The sequence below is a fragment of the Lolium perenne genome, chromosome 6, assembly GCF_019359855.2.
Source record: "Lolium perenne isolate Kyuss_39 chromosome 6, Kyuss_2.0, whole genome shotgun sequence".
NCBI lineage: Eukaryota > Viridiplantae > Streptophyta > Magnoliopsida > Poales > Poaceae > Lolium > Lolium perenne.
In genome coordinates this window covers 268,073,731-268,079,625 of record NC_067249.2, presented here as the reverse complement: position 1 = coordinate 268,079,625, position 5,895 = coordinate 268,073,731, and positions in this window count along the sequence as shown.

The window sequence follows — 5,895 nt, the reverse complement described above, 5'->3', positions numbered from 1 at the left end:
TAGTTTTAGGTTATACAAGGTGAAACAAGGTTTTGTTAAATCAACTTGTGATTGGCATGCTGATTGGCATGTTTGATATAGTGAATTCAATTTAACTAATCATAGGTTGCCATTAGCAAAGAGTGCACATTCTTCAAACTTGGCTGACTGATACAAAATATGGAAGTTCGCTACTAACCAACCACGCTCCTCGCGTCTCCCTGGCGACGCTGGGAGTGAACCCTAGCGCCGCCACCGCCAGAGGCTCACCTGTGTCGCCCCTCTGCCGCTGCTGTCGCTGGCCACTACTGCGGTGGGCCTCATCTCCAAAGGAGGTGAGGGGGTCCGATGTTCGCTTGGCTGGGGAGGCTGGCTCATGTGCGGCGTCACCTAAAGGGAAGAGGGAGCCAGGGCGGTGGCCCTAGGGCTCCGCTTGCTGTTGCGGCGGAGATGATGCAAGGCGGGGCGTTGCGGGTGTCAGCGGGGCGAGCGTGGCACTGCACAGAGGTGGTGGTCAGGGCAGGCCGCTCTGGGCCCGATATGGGCCACGGCGGGCGAGCACAGCGGCGATGCGGTTTGCTCTGCTAATGGCGGTCACGGTGTGGAGCGGAGGCTTTGGCTGGTTAGGGCAGGGACGACAGGCGTGGTCGGGGCTGGAGTTAGTCTTGGCGGTGAGGGCCTGCTGCGGAGTTTGGGTGGTCGGTCACAGTGCGTCGGCGCCCGTCCTGCTACTCGATCTTGCTTCACGGTCGGGTCGACCTCCAGGCAAAGGCTCTGCATGTGACTTCGGTACGTGCCGACGATGGCGGCGCCTCCAGGCATCGTTCTCCTTTTTGTCGGTGTCGTTGTTGAGTCTCTCGATTCCTACCGATGCGAGGGGTTCTAGAAGCTCCGGGTGAAAACCTAAGTTCCGTCAGGAGCGGTTGACGGCAACGGACGCGTTGCTACCGTGTTGGAGGCGTCGCCTTGGAGCCTTCTAGCCCTCGCGGTGCAGTTGGTTCGTGGCGGCTGGGCGAGAGGTCTCTATGTCTAGGGAGGTGGAAGTTGGGGTGACGGCCCTGGACAGCGGTGGTGTGCCGAGGCGGCGGCCTCGGGCATCTTTGTAGCGACAGTCATATGGGGCTTGACCGTGGCCTTGCGATTGGTTGGGTGGCGGCTTTGGAGCTGTGCGGGCAACGAGTTAGTCGACCTGGCTGGATCGACTTCGGGCATTTCGATGGTCGATCTGGCTGTTACGTCGGGGCGGCGGCCCCAAAGGCATGGAGCTTGGGTGGCGACTTGGAGATATGTGTGGACAGCGAGGATGTTGACCCGGCTGGTTCGTCTCTAGGCAATGCGGGGGTCGTTGTGGCTTGTAAGTCGCGGCGGGAGCCTGAAGCTAGAGGTGTGTTTTCTTGCGTTGGTGGTCGTGTTGTGTGGATGACAGCCCCCTCGTTTGTGCGGTTTTTCGTCTTGGTTTTCCTTATAAACTGAGCAATGTATGGTTTTTGGACCCGGTTTCTCTTATAAACTGGGTCTGTGCATAGCACTCTTTCTATTTAGTCGGGCGGTAGGTATCAACTTGCCTTGAACTCAAAAAGATGCAGAATATGATATACTTAAATTTAGTTGAAACCTAATAATTGTTTATGGTGCAGTTAGATCTGAAGAAAAAAAAAATTCCGACTACAAATTCAATCATCTAAAAAGACAAACTACTCCTCAGCGCATTGTTTCCCCTGTATTTATGACTGTAGAAAATAAATATTTTAACTTCAAATTTTATCATTTAAAAGGACAGTATAACACCTTTTCCTCAGCGCATTTTGCATTCTATAAAACACCACATATAGTAGCAGTTTTATTCAGTACAAGCAATCAGCGGCCAATTGACTATTGATCCTATAGAAAGTTTATTTCCCACCAAAGCAATGAGGAGAAATCATTCAGTAGTACAAACAATCAGCAGGAAAACATCTCCTCTCTCTGTCATTTTGTGACATCCGAAAGCAATCAGCAGGAACGAACCAGCAATATTTATACAACGCAAAATTCAGTTAACAGCATCAGCTAAATTCAGTATAGCAGCAAAATCAATCGACCCAGGCCACTTCATTTTTCTATGTCGCGGGGCGTCAAAACAGCCCGGGCCTCGGCCCTCGCCATCTGCTCCTCTGTGTTCAGCTCGACGCCCAGGTCCTAGGAGCTCCTCCGGTTTCCAGGACGCCGCCGCACCTTCTCGCTTCCCCAGCGACAGTACAGCCACCCCGACGCGGAAGGCGCTCCTTCTTCACCACCGGCCGACTTCCTCACTTCTCCCCGTCAGACGTGCTGCTGGAAGCCCATCGGGCCAAGCCCCGCCTCCCCAGCGACGCTGCAGCCCACCCCGACGCCGACACCGCTCCTTCTCCACCACCGGTCACCTCCCTCGCTTCTCCCTCTCAGATGCGCTGCTGGCAGTCCATCGGTTCGAGCCCCGCCTCTTTATGCTGTTCCAATCCCATAGGGAGGACAGTCAGCCGCAGATGATGGACGGGCGGCGTTACGAGCCGACCGGCGCGCGCGGCGACCCCCACGCCACGAATCGAGCGCCGGAGGCAGCTCCCGCGTCTCCTTCTCGATCGGTGCCGAGCGGAGAATTTGGGAGGTTTGATCCGGGAAGGAGATAGGATAGGCAGGCAAGAACTGCAGGTGAATAAGTAACTTTTGTAGGGACCAAACTGCAAAATGACCGCGAAATTGCAAAACGACCGCGACGTACCACGGTCGCATTGACGTTTAATAGTAAAGATAATTTATTTATTTATTTTGAGAATCCATATTTTATTTTAGAGGGGTAGCACTGAGCCTCCGAGGATCAAATCCCCCGATCCCCCGGGTGGACAGCCATAGGATGGGCGTGCGTTAAACCATCCATTCACAAACTCAACGCTCCACGCCCCCCCCAAAGAAGAAAGAAAAGGCAGCCCGAAACCAAAAAATCTCCGTCCTCTCGACTCGTACTTTACGCATGAGGGCAGTGGGTAGGAACTCCGACAACCGTCGATTGCATCGTTTGATACCCCTTGTAGCAGCACCACATATTGATAGCGTCGTTAGCTTGTTTCTCACGGCAGCATTCCCGGCTGCTGACAGGAGCATCTTCGTATGCGGATGGGAGCAACTCCGGATGTCGACGGGAACATCGCTGTCATCTCCCATGGCAGCTCCTCCGACTTTGGGGACGGGACGGTGAGCTTGAGGCGAGCACCTCCTTCGGTGCGGGCTTGGCAGCGAGGTTGAGGCGAGCACCTCCGCAAAGATCATCGGTGGTGAGTGTCCCCTATATATGTGGCCCCAATGCTATAAGTCTTGGCTCTTGAGCGGGCATGTGTGGGTCTTGCGGTAGGCAGAAAAGTTGTACGAACATAAGTGTGTAGGTCATGATTAAACAAACTTTAACTTATAAGACACGTCAGACCATAAAATCTCGATAGACAGTCAAGCAAAGGGTCCAAATTATAATCTAGAAATTTCTATACATTTTCTTCCGTAATCTAAGAACATGCTTATTAAGATATTTGGTAGGACATACCCTATAGATATATCTACCACACTATTAAATATATTTATATAAAAATTAATGTAGATACAAAAAAAGATGCATAGAATTTAATTTGCTAATGTTTGTATAGTGACAAAAAGAAAGCTTTTATTCAAAATACATATATTTATAGTAACTAATGTAAATTACAACGGAAAAAGAGACAATCCATATTAGTACCCTCCGGTTCAAAATAGTTGACTCGGAATAAATAAGGCTAGGCGTGTTTTAGTGTTTACATACATCCGTTTTTGGGAAATTAGTTTGAATTGGAGGAGTAATATTTTATATTTAATTAAATATGCTAACTATATAATGAGGAAGGTAGATTATTAAGACTGTAATAATAAAACAACTTATATAAAATTATAAAAGTTTAATATAAATTGTAGTTATTGAACTTGTCCTCGGTCCAATTTTATTTAGACCGGCCCTGTCGGGTGGCAAATGATGAAATTTTGAATAAATAACCTCAATGGTAAATAACATAGGAGGCCGGATCAATAATAGATTGAAGATCAATAAAAATAAGCGTCACTAATAAATGTATCGCCAGGAAGAAGGGTGGCAGGGACAAGGCGGTTGTCAATCTTCTCCTACCTGGGACTGCTAGTCCCCACCGTGGGTCTCGTCTTTGTGGATGGCATGCAGCAGCTTCATCAACAGTTTGAAGCCCTCCATGGCGAAGTCTACTGGTGAACGTGGATAGCCAGGAGGGACGCCCATGGTTGGGGAATCATCCAGCTAGGCGCAACATGCGAGCATTTAGGGTTTGCCATTAGAGGTGCGATGATGCGACGTCTGCAAGGGAATCAATGAGGGTGTGGGAGTCGGGGGCAGCGAGGCTAGGGAGCGCCAGTTAGGGCCACTATCGGTACAGCGGAGCGGCGACAGAGGCATCAGTCTCGGGCATAATTGGGGAGGAGGTGTGAGGCGTTGGCCGCGTGCTACACACAAAGCTACTCGCTTTCCTCACCGTCGGGTGACTGACGTACGGGCTCCCCTTGGCTCGATGGGTCCACCTCGTGGATGAGCTGACTCAATGTCCACCGGCGTGGGCACAACATATATCTCATGAAACAAAAACCAAAAATGACAATCATTCGATAATACATGTACTAACTCCATTCCTATATATTGCCTCATTTTGAGAAAGCTAATTTAGCTTTCCAAAAGAATCTTATATTTTAAAATGGAGGTAATATTTTGAAAAAGGCTTATATTTTAAAAAGGAGGTACAATGCTGGGAGTGGACAAGTGGAGGCCGAACTACATGTAGCTCTTTTTTTCAAACATTCAAAAATCATATTTGTAAGTTTTCAAAAAACTGGAATAAAATCATGGATGTAGCCAATGATGAATCTACAATAGTGCAAAATTTCAATGTAAAATTGGTTGTATTTTAGGCTACACACAAATAACAAATGAGTGGATCTAAGTATAGTGAATAGTGCATATTTCAAAATTACAAAATTTGTCAGATTTTGTCATTTTTGTTTAGCCTAGAATACAATGAATTTCACACTTAGATTGTATAGGTTTGTAGCATATACCATTGGCTACATGTAGCTCGGCCTCAATTTGCAGTTTTTTGTACTATGATCCATTTTAGAATTTTGCTTTTTTAAAGAGCTTATATTTTAAAATAGAGGTATTACTAAATTACTTTGTATGAATGCACATCCCAGCCGTCAGGTAGCTTATCACCATTTTAAAGTCTATATCTGTGATTCAAGAAATGAAATCGCAGGTCTGACATGTTGGAAGTGTTTGGTTCGTTGAATTTTGCATGTATTCATCTTACATTGTAACTTTTCTTTAATCTGGAAACACACGATCCCTCTGAGGAAGCAAGCCTTGCTTCATTAATTCTTCATATATCAGCTTGATCGGTCTATCTCAATTCTAAAATAATTATCGTGGTATTGTGTAAATTCACATATATCTAGACTTGTTTTAAGGTTTAGATACATGTGAATCTTAGAAACAGAGGAAGTAGATCTGATTTGGTTTTCCCCTTAGTACAAGATCCGATTATGTTTTTGTTTTTAGACGAGATTTGATTACGTTAGAGTCTGATGAACCAAACAAATCATCCTTATTCTCGATTGTTACATTACCGGTGTAATCTCATTACATTTACGTTTACATTACAGTTTCTGTATTATCGAAAAAACATTACACTTTCTGAACCAAACATATTTTTTGCTCGTTTCTCGATTTTTGCTCGGTTTTGTTGGCGGCGTGGCCAAGCGGTAAGGTAGGTTACCTAAGGAGTTCACGAGCATCTTGTAGTCCTTTTTTTCCGTGGTTCGTGCAATGTACATGTACCCCCTCCATTCCAGATTTGTTAA